This window comes from Protopterus annectens, chromosome 15.part0, assembly GCF_019279795.1.
Source record: "Protopterus annectens isolate FY-2018-M chromosome 15.part0, PAN1.0, whole genome shotgun sequence".
Lineage (NCBI taxonomy): Eukaryota > Metazoa > Chordata > Ceratodontiformes > Protopteridae > Protopterus > Protopterus annectens.
This window is the reverse complement of record NC_056749.1, coordinates 168,552,324-168,572,880: the sequence shown is the minus strand read 5'-3', so window position 1 is coordinate 168,572,880 and position 20,557 is coordinate 168,552,324. Positions and strand designations below refer to the sequence as shown.

The 20,557-nt window shown below is 40.9% G+C and overlaps 1 long non-coding RNA gene across 1 annotated transcript in view; it reads left to right on the top strand.

The window, feature by feature from the left end:
• LOC122790084 overlaps window positions 1-20,557 on the top strand; it is a 1,107,046-nt gene that overhangs the window by 909,410 nt on the left and 177,079 nt on the right. The gene's annotated exons all lie outside the window — the stretch shown is intronic.

Below are 20,557 nucleotides of genomic sequence, written 5' to 3'. Positions count from 1 at the left end.
CTGTCTTTGGCCAGTTTACATGCATGTGAAAGTGCCACTAATTCCGCGGCTTGTGCGGAAGTGCCAGGTGGTTATTGTCCAGTTTGTAAAACTGCAGATGGCGAGCAGACTGACCATGCAGCCTGAAGTTCGCCAGGATTATTTTGTAAACAGGATCCATCTACAAAAAGAACTAAATCAGGATTAAGCAAAGGAACATCTTGCAAATCCAACCTAGGAGAAGGAACAGTGTTGACTACAAGCACACAGACATGTGGTTCGCCCTCGTCACTGGTTGGAATTAATGAAGCAGCGTTTAGTGGTGGGCAATGTGTAATTTGAACAGCGGGATTAGTTAATAAACTGAACTTATATTTAGTGAGGCGAGCATTGGAAAGATGCTGTGTTTTCGTTTTTAAAAGCAACTCTTGCACCGCATGAGGTACTGCTAGTATAGTGTCATGTCCTAATGTCAATGGTGCAGCCATATCAATCAAAACAGCAGCAGCTGCCACTGCTCGTAAACAGGGTGGATAGCCAGAAGCAACAGGGTCTAGCTGAGTGCTGCAATATGCTATAGGTCGATAGCCTCCTGTGCGTGCTTGCACCAGCAGGCCCAGGGCAGTTTTATTTCTTTCACAACAGAAGAAAACAAAGGGTTTAGAATAATCTGGGAGCCCCAGAGCAGGTGGGTTTATTAGTGCTGTTTTAATAGCCCGAAAGGCGTTTTCATGTTCAGGGGACCAAGGCAAGAAGGTCTGTGACCTCCTTTTTTAGAAGCTGTAACAGAGGGACTTAAATTTCTGAAAAATTGGGCACCCACTATCTACAATAATCTGCTAGGCCGAGGAATCCCCTGAGTTGTCTCTGAGTTACAGGACAGGGGGCAGTCTGGATGGAGGTAAGTCTACTTGGAAGTATTTGATGTGAACCCATAGAAATGATGTGTCCCAGGTATTGTACCTTTTCTTGACAGAACTGCAGTTTATATTTATTTACCTTAAAACTCGTTTGGCTAAAAACTTTAAAACTAAAAGTGAGTCCTCTATACAAGACTTGGTGTCTTGTGAAGCTATAAGAATATCTACATATTGAACCAATACTGAATGTGGTGGTAACTGTAAATCCTGCAGTTGTCTATGCATCTCTCTAGAGAATAGGGTTGGAGATTCTACATATCCTTGGGGTAGTCGGGTCCAAGTGTACTGTTGACCTTTGTTAGTGAATGCAAACAAATACTGACTATCTGAATGTACCGGGATGGAGAAAAAAGCTGATGAGATATCTATAACTATAAAACAATGTGCTGTAGGTGGGATTCAGCTTAAAATCTTAGCTGGGTTTGGTAGGATTGGAAAAACAGGCAAGACAGCTTTATTGACTTCTCATATGTCTTGCACAAATCTATAAGCTTGTTTACCAGGTTTTCTTACCGGTAGAATTGGAGTATTACATGGACTTGTTGTAGGTACTATAACTCCTTGTACCAAGGCAGAAATGACGGGGGCAATAAGAGATGTAGCCTCTACCATCAAAGAGTACTGTGGTACCCGCGGTAACTTTGCTCCGGGTTTTAAATTTATTTTTACAGGAGTGGCTGAAATCAGAAACCCAACATCATTATCATGAGTGGTCCATAGATGAGAGGATAATGAATTTAGATGCTTATTCTTATCGAGGTCAGACTGCATACACATTGTTTGCAGAGTGACATTTTCATCTAAAGTAGCCAAAATACTACCTTGTTTATCTGAAGGTACTTGTAAATATACTCCTTCAGCTGTGCAGAAGATGATTGCCCCCATCTTAGAGCAAATCTCTTCCCAATAAAATCAATGGTGCTGAGGACCCTAATAAAAATGAGTGATTGTCTTGTAAAGGTCCCAAAGTTACTGGGACAGTTTCAGAATATTCAGTAGGAATACCAGAGACACCTACCCCTCTAGTTATGTTGGAAAGGGGGACGTTTATTGCTGCTTCGCCAGCTAACATAGATTTGGTTGCTCCAGTGTCAATCAAAAATGGTACGGCTTATTTTTGAGAAGTAACATAACATGTGGTCCATTTTGATCCACAGGGATGAAAGGGCACAACTGCTGTTGTCTTTGTTCAGGGGAACCTTCATTGTGATGGCTGCCAATTGGATAGAGTCCACTTAGAATTCCACTGAGATGATGTATCAGTGAATGGGGCAGGTTGCTCTGCCAGATACGGACATTCATTTCTCCAGTGGCCTACTTGGCCACAATTGAAACACTCTGCCTGATTATTATAGCTTTGGGGTGGGGCTGATCAATTTTCCTGCCAATTTTTCTATTTTGGTTTCCAGCCCCTTGGCGCCCACCTCTCCCTCTTCCCCGTCCTTCCCATCCACACTGCCCAAAGGCAGTGCACATCTAAATCTGCCCTTTAACCAGTTTTTCCTGTAAATCCTTTTTTTCCTGTGCTAAGTGGTCGGAGAGGTATTGCACTTGTGTGACTAATTCATGCAGTCCAAGACTAGGCCAGTTTAAACATATTTCCTTTAGCTTATCCCGTACTTGTGGGCGTAACCCATCTACGAAAGCAGCCAACAATCCGCTCTGTGCCGGACCTTCGGTAGGTTTTGGGTAACCAGAGTAAGTCTCAAAGGCTTCAGTGAGATGATTTAAATACTCATCCACAGGTTCGTCTTCTTTTTGAAGAACTGACTTAATTTTGGACCAGTTGGGTGTGGGTCGAACTATCACTGTAATAGCATCTACTGTTCACTGTCTGACTACTTCAAACCCATTATCAACTTGTGCAACATGTTTTGGAATCGGAGTAGGGACATTAGCATGGTCCCAAATCCATTTAATCAAATCAGCCGGTATGGCGTACTGAAGAACTGCCCTGCCTTCTTTTGTATGTAGGATTTTGTAAACAAATATGTCCCGCCAACACTCGCTGGAACTTAGCTGGATTAGTATGACTAGGCAGTAACTATTTGGTAATGGCTTGAAAATCAACCGCCGACCACACCCTAGGTACTACAACGGACGGTGGTTCCTGTGCATGTCTAGCATGGGCTGGGTTAGGTACCTCCCTCAAAGGTAACAATCTGTCGTTGTCTGACTCCGATCCTGAATCTGGATTAAATTTATCTGATCCAAAATACCCATCCCCACTATCAAGTATAGCGGGGAACTGGCCAGAATGCCTTAGTCTGTGAAAATGTTGCTTCCTTTTTTCCTTATAACAAGGTTTAGCTCTAAAATACATTACAGCTTTTGCTTCTTTATGAGTTTTACTACGAGTTTTTGGTCCCTTTTTTCTATCGCTTGTTTCTGGCTCAGATTCACTAGAGTGACTGTCCACAACTTGTTCTGTTTCTCTAGGGGTGGAATCTTTAGTGGTGGAATTTGGCTGCTGCGTTTCCACTCCCTGTTGAGCGAGGGGGGGCTGATACTGCGGGGGTGCAGTCGGTGGTGCAGTCGGTGGTGGGAGGAGCCAGGCATTATCGTCTTCTGACTATTCAGTTATCTGCAATTTAACTAATCTCTTTACAGGATAAAGCCCCTTAAAGGGTGGGTCCTTCAAGCATTTACCGTTTACTACATCTAAATTACTAGCAGTTTGTTGTAATTCCTCAATTGCTCTTTTAATTTCTGCTGATTATCTTTTAGACTACTAATAACCAAATCCTTTTCTTTTTCTTTCGCCTCTGTCATCCAATCATTAAATGCCGCCCAGCACAACCCTGGTATTCTTCTCCCTTTTTTCTTTAACTTTCCTTGGAGGTATTTTTATTAAAACTACCATTTTCTGGAAAGGCGAGTTTACCATCACCCTCAGTGAGGGCGGCCCACTGACTTATAAACATACAACTGACCCAGGACACACAAAAATACATATAACCAGCTGGTGTACCTCTTTCTAGCTCTTTTATGGTTCCCACACTTGCTCCCATTTTCATACAATAAGCTATACTGTATTTTACAGATGTAGCTGTGACATTTTGTAAATGTCGTTTTCCCCACTCTCCTATCTCCTTTCACTCTTATGTCACCAGTTTTTCGTTTTAACCCACTCTCATACTGCACAATCAATAGCAGAAAAAAATGCATGCCACTTACTTATAAACAACTGAATGAGAGGAATTATTACATTTCTGTAAAATTATCGATACCAAATTTTATAGCAGGCAAGTACAGGAAATGAAAGAAATACTGCCAGAACAGAAAATTCTGTCATGGGCCATTTTACTAGCAGTATTTCGTTCAGTCCCCAACTGCCACAGCTATTGTCAATTCAGAGCCAAGTAAACGGCACCAATTGTTGCATTTAACATTTTACCTTAAATGAAGACAAGACACTTCTTCCTCTCTTTCAGTGGTATTTATTACACACGTGTGGGAGCCTCATGGAAAGTACCAGGAAGACTCCCCGAACAAAGGAATGCATAAGCTTATATACTGGTGATACTGCTGACAGTACAAAAATATAAACTAGACCAATTAAATTAGTACAAAAATAATTAACCAATCAGTGGTTTTACCCGTAGGCTTAAAGCAGTTCGCATTACTATATCTCTAGGCAGAAAAAGAAAATTGGATACACTTCCATATAAGGCACATTTCCTGCTTTCAAGCAGGCTCCTGTTTTTTAGTGCTTTTCCACTATTCACAGTTTACTCAGAGTTTGCAGTACAAAGTTCATCTCAATGCATACAGATTGTCAAGTACTCAGTTTTGTTAAGCACATACCTTGGCTATTCATATTCTACAGTCTGTATAAAACTGGCTTCATATAATGTAATTATTAAATTAGTTTATGCAATAATAATTGTCATGACAATTTTACTTTTTATTATTTTAAAAATACATTCACAAATACTAATAAACCAATGCAGGATTTATAGTGCTATATACATATTATTTTAATGAACATTTCTATTTATATATATATAATGACAATCTGTTAACACATTGCTCATATATTTTTTTAAAAAAGATGCATGTATGAACATGCTTATGATGTCCTTTGTATTTCATAAAAGCATTACATGCAATATTTTCTGGTACACACACATCATTCAAAGAATGAAATAGTGAACATTACGAAACACACTTTTTTTTTTTTTTTTTTTTTTTTTATATACTTACAATAGAATTCTCACCTTCTCGCTGCTACCTGGTCTACCCACTTCAGCATCTGGTCAGCCCTACACTTCTGCAAGTCATCAAACCTGTGATGACACTGCTGGATGGAGTGGGTTATACCTGCCAGGTTGACAGGTTGTCACCCAGCTCCTGTTGAAAAATCTATTTTTTCCTTGTACTATGGTGAGTGCACACCTCAATTTTCTGATTGGAATCATATAAATAAATCGCATAACATGAATATTATATAACTGAGTAGTGTATGTGACCTCTTACGTTCCATGTAACGTATGTGCTTCTTATTTTCTGCTGTATTTTGGAGCTTTTTCCCCTGGGGCTACACTGAAAATGGGCTCCTGGCCCAGTTGGTCACTCTCAGTAAACAAATGTAAAATAAATAAACTATTGTGAATGTAGGGTATAAAGTGCTTTTCCTTTTTGGACCAGCTTGGAGTGTGGCCTCATTCCTTCACAGGTAGTGCCATCATTCAAAGTGCCAAACCAATGATTAAAGTATTGCCAGGGGATATATTAATCAAGGTTAGAACTACTCCCTGTGAAGTATGACATCACCCTTACCAAACCCTGTTTACTAGCAGGGGCATTACAAGTGCTATTGATATTGCCAGGTTTGGTTTGACCAAAACTGGTTCGTCACATACATTTCTTTTCTTAAAGGAAACCAGTTATCTTTCCTTCCTATGGCCAATTAAAATAGAAATATATGATTATTGATTGCTATTGTTGATGCTCATTTGTGAAGGTTATGGAGGGGGTTCAAAATCTTATTCACTTAATATCAGATAAGGAATACCGTCTATCCATCCACGGTGATGACTATGGTTTAGAATATGGTGGAAAAGAAATTATTAGAGGTGGTGTGGACACTGCTGCGTATTACCAATGTCTGGACCAGCAGCAGCATTCATGTGGTCATGAAGGCTGGTTTGAAATCAGGAACATATATTTTTATGTAGAAAATTGAATGCTGATGAGGAATGCTCTCATTAAACATGTCACAATTTATTATTTGTGTACATGTAAGTGTCCCACTCACCCCTTGCAAGCATGCATTACTGTATACTATTACATTAATAATGTTTTCAAATATATTTTACAGGGTCAGCATCAGAAACACAGTCTTGGTATCCATCTTCACTTTATTTCATTCTTGGCACTTGTAACATTATTCAAAAATGATATCTTTTAGTTAGTTCGATGGTATATACCTTTAAGTATATCATATCATAAGATTCATCATTTGTGCCTGACCCGATCTATTAAAATCGTTACTTCCTGCAAGTACCATTGTATATGCATTATCATCCTGCATTTTCTGTTTGCCATTCACTTTATTTTTATTGTTTTCACACCTCTGTGCTGTTACCTTATGTCTATCTTGTCAAAATTAGTTTTTATTTTTCAATCTACAACAAACTGGGTATGGATGGTACAGTGGCGGGAAGACCTGTCTACTCAAATGTGCATATTGTAACTTGATAAGATTAAGTTGCAGTCAAAATTTAAGCACATTCTTACCGCATGTATTGTGCAGTACTGTAGTGCTAATTACCTTGTTTTTATCACTAGCACCTATTGCTTGCACAGTATATAATGCAAGGGTTTGTTCTCTAGCTACATATATAAATACCCAAGTGAAGCAGATGCAACTGTAGCAGAAGCTATGTATTCATTGCCCTGAAGTGGGATAGTATAGATAAGAAAATGTTTATTTGGAGGCTGCAACAAATTCATCTTTGCTGGACCAGAAATTTGTTTTATATTTGGAGTTTTACTTGAATAATGGAGAGATATGTACATCCATATTTTCCACATGTGAAATTTTATTTATTTTCAAATTTTGTTTTGCAGCCCAGAAAAGAGTAATATTGTAATTTATAAAATGAATAAAAGCTAAATTGTTGGTTACCTCTGGCTGCAATGCTTTGAAAATGCCACCCATTATTCAAGGAATGCCATACTTTCTAGCTGCTTACAGTACATGCAAGCACACTCCAGTAAGACTGGAAATGAAGTGATAGACTGTAGTTTGGGCACTTTCCAGGAGTTTTGAATACAATGGATAAAGCTAATTATTCCATTGGGGTCACTGAGGCTGGCGACCACAATGGAGAGAAATGCACCTTAGTATAAGTTGTATTAAATAAAATGTACCAGAATCTGTAGTCTTTTTTTTTTGTGTACTTCCAGTTAACACCCATAGCTCCATATGGTGTCCAGACCATTCTTGGGTCTGGCTTTTTAACTAAATGACTTACGAGCTTATAATAGGCTGATTTAGGAAAAGCAATGCTTTATTAATAACATGACACTAAGATTGTTAATCTTGGCTGCCTGCAGTAGAAAAGCTTCGGTTATCTTATGCATTTTAAGTTGATTTTTTCAGAAAGTACTGTGGAATGCAAGTGTGTGTGCAGGCTGTAAGAGTTGCAACATTCCACACCACATAGCTGTAAGTGAGTTAAGGAAACCAGAAAAACATGGCTTTAAGATATAGGGAGAAGGACCCAGAGACCCATTGGCACAAGTATGAACAGTGTTTAGACTCACAGAGGGGTCACCAGTGAGAATAGGTGTGCATCGAAGTTCTGTTATAAGCCCACTGCCATCCATCATTATACATTAGTAGTCCAGTCACAGAGAACAAATCAAGAAAGCTACTCTATGCAGATGATGTCACACTAAAGGCAGACTCTGAACAGAAACTCCTACAGATGATAGGAGAAAGGGATGGAAAACTGATGGCGGATTTATTTGTTTATTTTATTTTACATTTGTTTATCAGGAAGTTCCCTCTGGGCCAAGGATGCATTTTCAGCAGAGGCTTGGGGAGAAAAGCTCCAAAATGAAATTTACAAATAACCATATATAACAGTAATATAACCATATTTCAAACAGTAGCGTTCCAAGTAACTACAGTATATTAACATAGGCAGAGAAAATGTTCCTCATATAGGTTTCTAGCCTATTAAAACCCCCTTGTGTTCTGACTGAAGAGTGCTTCTCAAACAAACTGATAAGTATATTTTTTGGCACTTTATTCAAAGTTCTGCACTGTCTTAATTTTTGCTTGACTGAATTATATATATTTGCTGGTATTGTTTTCTGTTCTGTTCTGAAACTGCCCCCCCCCCCTCCATTCCTGTGGTGTTCTTAAAGTTGGTATAAATGGTCTAATAGCTTTTGTGTTATCTGATTGATTCAAGGCTTGCTGATTTAAAAATAGTACCATTTAGAATCTCCTTGTGTTCTGACTGAAGAGTGCTTCTCAAACAAGCTGCTAAGTATATTTTTGGGGACTTTAACTTTTCAGAGTGCAGCACTGCCTTACTTTTTGCTTGACTGAATTATATATATATTTTTTTGCTGGCATTGTTTTCAGATCTCAAACTGGTTTTCCTCCCTCAGTTGGTGGCTTTGCAGTTGCCCCCCCCCCCCCCTCCTGTGAATTTGATCTGGGACACTCCTCCCAGGATAGTGGTCATTCTACCTAATACAGACATTTGAGAAGGCCAACCCACTTGAATTATCTCTGCTCTTCCCTTCTCCCTTTGCAGTTTACTAAAAAAAAAAAATCTCCTTGTGTTCAGACTGTGTACTTCTCAGCTGATAAGTATTTTTTTTGCACTTTTTAACTGTTCAGAGTTGAATAAAACAATTGAATTCAGTTCAGAATGCATTTTGAATAAATTGCATTTATTTAAACTGTATTTGCTTTAATACTGTTTGACACTTGTGTGCTTGCTTGCACTGCACTTTCAATTGTTTTAGTGCTGTTTTAGCTGCTTTCTGAAAAAAAATTCTAAGCTTGTTTCCTACCTTTCCTGTAACTCGTCTAGTCCAGATCAGATTTGCTGTATCCAGCACTGTAGGTAAGTTTCTGAGAGCCGCCCCAAGACTTTGTGTTGTAGGGAAGCCTTCTAGCTCATCAGTGGGAGTGGTAAGCACTAGGTAGCCTATCTACCACAAAAGGAGTTGTTTCTGACCCAGAAATTGTATTGGCCTTTTGGGCAGTTTTTCCATCCCTTTCAACTTTCTGGTTTAAAAGCCCACATTTGTGCTCGTTTCCTGCCTTTCCTGTAACTAGTGTAGTCCAGATACAGATTTCTGTATCCAGGACTGTTTGTAAGCTTCTGAGGGGTTCCAAAGTCTGCTCTTCAAATTTTCCCTCCTACACTTTTACTACCTTATTAGTTTAGCACTTTACCAGACTTCTTGTAGCAACTATTGTAGCACACAAAAGTGCTACCAGCACTAAATATTCTACAAGGAAACAGCTGCAGTACTTATTAATGCCCACCCCTCCAGGCATGTATAAAGGTCAGTTCCCTGTGCTTGCTGCTATTAACCTGGTGAACTTGGGCATCCTGAGGCAATATAGCAACTACCTCATGTACACTGACAACCCTCTCCTCTTACCTCCCAACACTCAGACGTGCGAGAGATGCACTTGTATATCCAAACTGGAAGCCACTCACTCTCCTGCCAAGACCAGAATGGCTTGTTAAGAAGAGCAGGTCAACAATTGAACCACACCAGATGGAACACACAGCCCTTCAGAACACACACCAGCACTGCCTTCATATAAAAACACAAACCACAGACCCAGTTTCACAGAGGCTCTCAATAAAAATCTACCCAAACAGCAGAGACCTGCAAGGCAGAAATGCACTCTACCATCACAACACAGCAATAATTATGAGAAAGACAACTCTCCTAAACAGTGTGCCATTCAACCAAAGCCACTAAGGCAAAACAGCATGCCCAGCACACTAATCATAGGTGACTCAATAGTGAGGCACACTGATGTCTCAAACACTAGGTTGAATAAGGAGAAAGTAGCAGTCAACTGCCTGCCATGTGCCAGGATCCACCACATAACACATGCACTCAGGTCCCTCAACAACAGCTACAAATATGACTGTCATAGTACATGTGGGTGTGAACGACCTGAGACATACCTCCCTGGACTACATGAAAAGAGACATGGAGGAGATCTCAGATTATGGAGCTCAGGCAGGTATGACCCTAGCTCTGAGCAGCATCCTACCATCACCCGGAATTATACCACAATCCAAGCAGAAAATGATTGATTTCAACAAGTGGCTAAATTTCTGGTGTCATTCTAAGGGGATCCAGTATCTGTCTGCCTGGGATGACATGATTGACAGACCTCGATGCTTTGCCAGAGATGGCCTGCATCTGTCACTCCTGGGCTTCTGGATGCTAGCCAAGGCTCTTAAAACCCCTATAGTTCCTTTAAGTGGTTTTCCAAAGACCAAATTACCACTTTAAGAGCTACAAACAAATGCGATATGAAGATCATGCTGCTCAGTGCTAGAAGTCTAAATGTCAAAATGCACTCGCTCGAAGCACTCCTTAAAATGGAGAACATCAACATTTGTGCTGTAACAGAGTCCTGGTTCAAGGTAGCAGAAAGCACCCCTGCACTACCAGACTTTAACACATTCCACACCTTTTGGCCCCAGAACTTGGACTGAAGCTCTAAAGGTGGTGGTGTTTCCATATGCATAAAGAATGCATGCACCTCTAGACTGGTAGCCCAAGATAATGCATCTGAGATACTTCAGCTGCAATTAACAATTGCATAAGGCACCAATTCAGGTTGTAGCCTGCTGTAGGTCCCCAACCATGTCCCTAGACTCGCACTCCACTTTTCTAAGCACCCTGGAGAATATTAGGGTCCAACCTACACTCTCATACTGGGCGACTTCAGCTACTCCTCCATTAAATGGGAAAACTACTCATGTACTATTACACTTGCCCAAAGTTTCCTGGAATTCATTAATTCCAATGCCCTGGACCAGCTTGTTCTTAACTCCACTAGAGGTAGCAACATCCTTGACCTGGTCATTATTAACATGGGCGACCGTTGCTCTACACGAATAGTCAACTCCTCCTTGGTGAGATCCAACCCACAAACTAATCACCTAGGAAATCCCCCCCCCCCCCCCACAAAGGTAACCATTATGAAAAACTTCTCCAAAGCTAACTTTGGGCTCCTAAAAACAGATGTGGCTAACTTCACGGCACCTATCCAAATGGAGAATAGTTGCATGACCGCCGAATCATACACCAATGCACTGTACGAACATGTACACAAATGCATAGCTCTCGCCATACACAATAGAACCAAGATGCTCTCCTCCAAAAAAAGGAAGACAATTTGGTGGTCCCCTGCCATAAACAAACTCTACAACAGAAGGAGGAAACTGATGTGGAATAAGGTAAAGTCCCAAGACTGCAAAAAACCTACCTTATCAGCCTCAACAAAAAGTTGAGATCCCTCTTCAAATCCTCTAAAGCTAGCTATGAAAACAGAATTTCAGCAGATAGTAAAGACAACCACAAGGCCTTCTATAGTTATGTAAAGAATCTCCACGACAATGCCCAGATTTTCTCTGAGCTACTACACATAGTACCTCCTATACTGAGCCAACAGATATTGCCAATATACTGGCCGAAAGATTCAGTGCTAACTTTACACCTCTTTCTCACCCCCCAAAGGACCAATCACAATACCAGTAGATTGCCAGGCACCCACTATTACTGCTGCACAGGTTAAAACAGCACTGTCCAAGGCCAAGAATACAGCTTCTATGGGACCTGACAATATCCCTGGCTGTGTTCTACATGAACTACAGAATGAACTGGCACCTCACCTGTGTGCCCTGTTCAATCACAGTCTCACCTCAGGCTTTGTCCCTACCAAATAGCGCACTGCTACAGTCATCCCTCTCCACAAAGGAGAAGCAACTACAGACCCTGGGAACCATCACCCCATTAGCCTGACGAGTCTGATATGCAAAGCTATGGAACGCATCATCATGGACCTAATAAACAAGGATATTAGGGAACCTCCAAACTCTGGATCCTACACAGTTTGCTTTTGTGAAGGGTAGATCATGCCTGCTCATCTTGGTCGACTTCTTTGAGCCAGTCACCAGAGCTGTGGATGAAGGCAATGTGGTTCATACAGCCTACCTTGATCTGGCTGAGGCCTTTGATACCATTCTCCACTCGGGAATCATAGAAAAACTCACTAAGCTAGGCATCAACTCCTGTATCACTAAGTGGGTTGCAAACTGGCTCACAGAATCGACAGTGTGAAAGTAGCTGCAGACCAGTCATGAGTGGAGTTCCATGGGGTTTGGTCCTGGGTCATCTCCTGTTTGATATCTACTTCTCTGAAGTCTAGGCCAACATGAAGGGACTCTGGCTGAAAAAGTTCACAGACGATTGCAAGTTGGGAGCTATTAACTCCCCAAGTGATGTTGACATCCTACAGAAATACCTCATTGAGACCACTGACTGGTGTCACAACCATGACCTTAAGCTCAATGCCAAAAAATGTGTCATCCCCTTGGGAAAAACCTGGTTCCCTTGAATTACATTGATGGTAGTCCACTGAACATAAAAGGCGTTATAAGAGATCTGGGAACACAGGTTGACAGCAATCTCTCTTTTGACCACCACGTTGCCACTGTGGTCAGAAAGTCCTATGTGGCACATCTCATTACTGCGGGTATGGCATCCAGGAAGAAAGAGGTCATTATCTCCCTCTACTCTTCCCTCATTAGGCCAGTCATAAAATACAGTGCCCTATTTGGCATGTACCTCACTAGACATCTGCAACAACTGGCGAGGCCACAAACGTACCTCACAAAGAGGATCCTAGGCATTGAACACTAGTCCTATATGGATAGACTCAAAAAACTCCAACTATTCTCGGTCTCATATCGCCTACTTAGAGTCTATCTCTGCTAGACTTACAAAGCCATGTCTGACTCAGCTCTGTTAAAAAGGCTACATCTAAAGAAATCCCAATCCCTCCACACCACATGCTGCAGAGACTTCAATCTCATTACCACAATCAACAGAACATGCTGGAGGGACAGGTTCATAACCCAGAGACTGCCCATGCTATGGAACAAACTTTCCATACATGTCAAGCAGAGCACCTCACTGGCCCTCTTCAAGAGAAATCTTGATGAGTGAATTGGAAATAGAAAATTCCCCCCAGGGATAACTTCAGTGGCTCTACTCGACAGAGGCACTGGGAACTAAGGTCAGGTGGCACAATGACAGGGCAATCCTATGGACTCTGCTTGTAAGGGCTCCAGGGCCATTAGCCTAGTACACACCTATGAACCTATATGAATGCCATTGTTTAGATTACAGAGCAGTGTTAACTTATCTAATACATGCAGTGATTTCACATAGGGAGTAAACATATTCTTTGTAGAGTATTACCAAACGTAAAGAGTAAAAAGATCAGTGCTTAGACTCAACACTGGTAAATATGAATATATGTAAGAAAGCAAGAATGGGGGGCAGGACTTTTGGTATCAGTTCATGCTAGCAATTAGAGGGAAGGGAACCGAAAGCTGGAAGAGAGATCAAATAAGACAGCATGACCTGGTAGACTTATATGGGAGAGAAACTATATTCAGCCTGGGTTTGTGCAGGAGTACATTCAGTTGCTGATGAGGTGTTCCATAAGTAGAGGTTTAATTTTAGTTGTATTGATGCAATTAGTTATTGTTTGAGGTAGTCAATTCCAAAATTTAGATATGTGGTTAGAGAAGAGGGAATCCCCAAAGCCGTTAGATTTGGTAACTGTTAGGCTTTTATTGGTACATCTTTGTGTTCTAGAGCAGGGCTGAACAAGGTATTTGAAAGAGGGACAGCTATTTGTTTGGTTGAGTATGTAGTGTATGCAGGTTAGTTGGTTATAGGTCAGAAGATCAGGAAGTTCTAGCCATTTTAGATGCTGTAATGCACTGTAGTGGTGTGCTCTGTAAGGGAGGTTTGAAGCAAATCTTGCTGTTTTGTTGTAGCAGGACTCCAATTTACTTAATGCTGTTTTTTCTGAGGTTTGTAAGTATAAGTAAAGCATAAAGGAGGGTGGAAAGTAGGTAGGTTCTAGATATGGCTTGTCTGGTGGGGTCACTTAGGAAAGGTTTGATCCTATAGAGTGAACCTAGCTTGATCTACACCTTTTTAATGGTTATTGCTTATAGCTGGTCAACCCTCAGGTTGTCAGTGGTCACTCCTAGAAGCTTAGTGTGCTGTACTGGTTCTATTATAGTATTATTGGAAGAGAGGATGGTGAAGAGTGAATGCTGGCTGTGTTTTATTAGTAAAGAGTATGAGCTTAATGTCATTGAAGGATTTTTGGGTTGTTTGAAGGAGTGAATAGATAAAGGGTGCTGAGCAAATAAGGGAGGAATTGTCAGCATATTGAATAATTGTTGCATGTTGAGTGGCTGTGGATAATTTATTTGTGAATATGGAGAATAGTAGTGGACTAAGTATTGACCCTTGGGGTAAACCGACTGAGACAGAAGGCGTAACGGTTCATTATTCCATTTGACTATTTGAAAGTGGTCTGATAAATAGTTAAGAAACCATAATAGGGTAGACTTAGATTTAGGAAGGCTAGTTCGTTGGGAAGTGTCTGGTGGGAAACTTATGTCAAAAGCATAGAGGAGACATGGTGACCATTGTATCTGAGCTGGATAATTGAATTAGTGACAATAATGAGGCTGTAGTGGTGCTATGTTTAGGCCTAAAGCCATGTTGGGTAGGGGATAGTATGTAGTAGATATTGGAGTTGTTGTGTATGAACACATTTTTCAAGAATCTTGGCAAAAGGAGGGCCTATAGTTCAATAGATGTTCCACCTTTGTGTAGTGGGATTATATGACAGGTTTTCCAGAGTTTTGGGATGTATTGTTCTTTAATGGACTGGTAAATAAGGTTAGAAACTGTGAAGGAAATTGTCTGATGCAATTTTCAAATAGTTACTGGGAAAGCCAATCTGCAGCGAGGGTTGTGAGTTTAAGTTTAAAAAGAAGTTTTTTTTTTTTTTTTTTTATATATATATATGGTGCTGGTTTGTATAAGCCTAATTGAGAAGGAGTTGAGTGAATCTGAAGTTCTGAGTAGGTTATGACAGAGGGGTATTAATGTTGTTTTTTATGAGTGATAGGATTGATAATATTGCTTTACAGTTCAACTCCTACTTTATCAGTGGTATTGGTAGAGTTTGGAGCAGGGTGAGTGGTGTGTCCAAGCTTCAACAGGCAGTTAATGGCTTGCCAGAATTTCTGTGGGTTATTCTGATGTTTAATTTGAGTGGCAGTGTAGTGTACTTTTTATCATGTTTAGTTTGTTTTTTAGCTAGATTACGGAGCTATATATAGTCGTCTAGTGATGATTCATTTGTCATAGAATTAAACTGAGCACACAAAACACAGTTGTCATGGCAGTAAATGGGAGAAATAATCTTAAAATTGATATAAGGGGAGCACTAGAACAGGCTAATAGCTTCAAGTATTTGGAAGGGTGGTGGAGGAGAAGAAACGTTTGAATGAGGAGATAAAATCTAAAATTATAGGGAATACAGCCAACAGGCACAGTGTGCCAGTGCTAGTGTGTGACAGAAGAATGCCAAATATGACATTAAGTAAGGTGTGGTGTGACTAGTTCTGTATAGTACAGAAACCTGGGCATTGAATTCAACACAGTTTTGAAAGCTGGATGTGATGGAAATGATGTGTTTGTAATGGTGACAGGATACACTTCATGTACCAAATGAACAAATGAAGGCATCAGAGTAGAAGCCAAAGAAGCTTCAGTTACAGATGGCAGATTTGGTGGTTCAGGTACACATGCAGGAAAGCAAAAGATTATTTGGTGAAAAAGGCAGCAAGAGGAAATAAGAATGTCCAGCAAAGCGATTGATGGAATGTATGAGAGAAGTTCTACAACAGTCGGACATGACTGCAGAAGGAAGAAGACCAGAACTAAGTTGAGAGATGTGTGGTGGTAGCTGATGTATTGTGACTCTCTGATCCCTTTTAGAAAGTGGGGAAAAATAGGGTTGAGCATAATAATGCTGCTGATGACGAATTTTATTATATACCTTGGCTTGTCTCTTATGTCTTGGGCATTAACCTCTAAAGCTTAACTAACAGTATGAACTAGTCTTCCACCAGTGATGGTACCTTACGAATTTTAAACTTATGATTTTGTGAGCTGGATGGACAGGATTAGGAATAAGTATATTAGAGGGTCAGCCCAGGTTGGAAGGTTGGGAGACAAAGCCAGAGAGGCAAGATTACGTTGGTTTGGACATGCGCTGAGGAGGGATGCAGAGAGTATATTGGGAAAAAGATGCTTAGGATGAAGCTGCCAGGTAACAGGAAAAGAAAGGATGCCTAATATAAGGTTTATGGATGTGGTGAGAGAGGACATTCAGGTGGTTGGTGTGACAGAGCAAGATGCAGAGGACAGGAAGAAATGGAAACCGTTTATCTGCTGTGGCGACCCCTAACGCGAGCAGCCAAAAGAAGAAGAAGAAGATTGATATTGGTCATTGTATTTATTTTTGAGAGTTGGGACTGCTGATGAGGTAAGCATACTGAGCCAAAATAAATATTTAATGAGTTTTTCTCTGTAGAGAGGCAAGAAAATGTTATTTGGCTACCAAACGATCTATGAATTAACTTAAGTGCATCTATTCCCATCGTGATGCAGCCTTGTATATATATCTCCAGCCAACAAAATTATATTGTGGAAACTGCCGTAACTTGGGCTGTTTTTTTTTACAATAGTATCAGCATGGATGTGGTCATGTCTAAGCTAATTTTTAGCCACTGACCCATGAACAGGGCAAGTGCCTTATGATATATTAGTGCATATACTTACTTTCCATGTAAGCATTTATTTTATCAGTTTTTAGTCAGTTGTCATATTTTTGTCAACCTCAGTGACTCATAAAGGAAATATGTTTCTTCAAATTGTCTCATGCTGTTTAGTGGTCTGGCTGCAATCTTTTGGCACATGTTGTAAGGATATATTGATTTAGATTCTGTCATTCCACTAAGGGTCATGCAGGAGTGTTGCCAGCAGGAAACCATGTGCCTGAACTCACTGATGTGTGCTATCTTTATATGGAATCAAGGGAGTGCATGGAATGTCCATGCCAGTGGACACAAAGCTATATGTGCTACAGGGACTTTTAGGCATCCTACAATGGATTCATTAGGATATTCATAAGCAACGGCCTTGCAAACCATGTAATACTTCCTTGAAATTATTCTTCAGCATGGCATGTCATGTCATAGATCATATTTCATTACATGGACACAGCAGGATGTGCCTACCTCTTCAAGAGCACTTGGGGTCTTACTGTCAAGGTCCCATGTACACTACATTGCAGCTGATATATAATGTGGAAGGACTTCTACTTCAACTACCAGGCTGTGTGCATTGCAAAGGATATTATATAGGTTCATATGTTCATAGGTAGTTACTAGGCATACAGTCCAGGACACCATTAAGGAGTCTAGCACAAATTCATTTGCCACTAAGCACTGTCTGGTTAAGTGACTTGCTCAGTGTCACGCAGCATGAAAATGAAAGAGCAAAGATTCTAACCCTGCACACTTTGTACAGGAAGCCGTTCAATACGTCAGAGATTTAGTCCTCTGCATTAACTTGCAGGCAGATATACACTGTCTGTCCACTAAACAAGAAGTTTCCATGATTCCCACATGTTGCATATACAAAGAGGTCATGTGACTTTCCTCAAGGTCATCTATTTGGTAGTTGCACACAGTGCCAGCTACAGAGATGTGGAAATACCATCCCAATGTTAGTTGAAACAAAGCCAATCATAATGGTATCTACTGTTTTGTGTTATAGATGATACTGCATGTGCTTTGGAACTGTGACTAATGACCCCATTTGTCAGCCCCACACCATGGAAATGATGGTATACAACACTGCCCTGTCACAGACAATGGGACATCATGGAACATATGTTTGAAGGCTTACTTGTGCTGCTTTGACACCTCTGATGATGGACTACATTAGAGAACTGCATTAAGGTATTTCTGGTCTACAACATTGTACACAGAAAACAAGTTAGAGCTGGACTGTTGTAGCACAGCTAACTGTGGCATTAGTGGAAAAGGAGCAGGAACCATCTATTGGGATTACCCCATGTGATGCAAAAACAGGCACAATATGTAGCTGTGTTAGCAAATAGGTGATAACTGTTCACAACTATGGATCATGACATGGAGAGCATAGAGTAAAACTAATCGATGCATTCACACAACCACTCTAGGCAATGCATTGACTGACCACAATGTGCATCAGATATTACCATATCCACAAAGGCAAGAGTGGTGGAAAGGACACAGTCATCCAGGTTTAGCAATAGAAAGATAGGAAGGAGCATTGATGGAAGTTTACATGATTGCCTTGCATGTAGGTAAAGGGTTGTAGTGAGTCAGAGATTGCATCTTTAAGGGTCAGGATAAAGCTTTCATAGTGTGAATGCTTACTGGCACATGTATGATGAAATGTTCTGTAGAACCCCCCTCTCCCAGTTTGGCATGGCATTAGGTAGTCAGAGTCAAGACCCTGTGAATAACCTCATCAATGTGTTGTCCTCAGTAAGCTTACTGGGGTAGGGATTTCATAGAAGTGCAGAACACACAATGCCTGGCCTGGTGAGATGTGCCTGCAGTGAGTCTAAAAGACCATCAACCATGGCCATAGGAGTGTGCAGACCTAAGGTCTGAAGAAACCAGAGACAAAGGTGACAGTGAAGCAGTCTCTGGTAGAGTGTATGTCATCTGTGTAAATCTAGCCTGTGATCATGCACCATATATAGATACTCATGCATGACCACAGTGTGTACTTGCAAAGATTTTCCTGTAGGAAACAATAATTGTGAATATGGCTGCTACTTCAAATCTGTATATTTTTCTGCATGTATCACAAAATGTCATAATTTTCCATATGTAGGTCCACACAGCACATTGAAGACATGGTGTGGGTAGTGGCGTGCTCTGCTTGGATCAGTGACCTGCCCATCCACTGACTGATGCAAAGAGTAATTCTCAAGTTAGGGGATAGCATCACGTCATAGCAGTAGCAGCCACCAATGTGTCTCAGTTATGGAGGATGCACATACCTTGTAGGCAGGTTGAATTATAGATGATGTCTGTGGTGGTGCATCATTTGTAGTGTGCATGAGTCTAATGTGAATAGGATGTCCAGTGCTAAACACAGCTAATTCCATTGACTGATCTGCCCCTCCTCCTTAAATCCTACTGTGGGACCTGTCCTCTAATGTTAGCAATTCTGACAGTTATGTTGTGCCTTTTGGATGTAGTATATAAACCATACCATTGAATTCCCCCTAGGTGACCTGCTGAAACTCTGAATGTACTACGAATTGTGCTGGCCTTTTTTCCAGTAGAACCTGAAAAAGCATAAAGATAGACCTGTGGCAATGGTGGAATATTTGTGACACATCCAACAACACATGGCAAGCACAAATGCATGACAATAATATCATTAGCCCATGCATGCATACATGTATACCTTATGGTGTGTGCTGTCAAGGAAACCCTCACGTGCTTGGTTGACAGATATGCATAGGTGATCTGCTGTATATAACACATGCACTTTATCAGGAGAGGACTGCAGTGATAGTTGATCAAGGTGGTATTAACCTGGAGCATCATGCATGTACATTCAGGAAGTCATCACCAGAATAGTTTTTGCATCCAAGCCAGGGACAGGTTTGTGTATTCTCTTTCTTGCTCCAGAAAGAGAGTATCCTTTGGCATGCAGAATCATATTGGTGACTGTGCAGTGCACCTGTACTAAAATTCATTTACGGCTTCCCATAGCTCAGATATCAACTCCCTGCCATACCCTGTCCCAGAACATCTTGTCTGCTTTGCCATTGTCAAGGATATGCATGACATGGCCACAGGGGCTGCAGTATCACCTCTGCCTCCATGCTATGTACTTTTCCAGGCATTTCCATTCCATGAGTCCCATAACAGGGAATGTACACGTGGGAAATGTTTAAGTACATTGCTGCACATGTATGAATAGCTGTCATCTGTAGTTGTAGCACAGTCAGCCTGTGTCTATCCCCCCCAACCCATGTGAAACTATGCTGTCAAAATTCACACCATGCCCGTATACAAAAATGGGCATGGTATCACTACCTGCCATCTTTCACCTCCATGGTGGCAGTGTATGTGGAAACGCTTGTTACAGGTATGTATTTTGTGTAGAGATGGTGTTAGGGTGAACAAGAAAGTAACCTAATATCCCCTTTTGGTCTTCAGGTTGACAGGCTTTCCCCACCACAGGAAAAATAGTAACCTGACATGTCTTTCTACTCCACAATTGGACTGGCTGGACCCTTTCCCACAGCAGGACAATAAGCTGATTTTTCCATGTACTCTGCAGCCTGACAGGCCACCCTACCTCCCACATGACAATAAATTAACAAGATGATGATGTCTTTTAATCCCATAAATTCCACTGCCAGTGTGTGGGCCTGATGCTTCCATGCCACATGGTGTGCT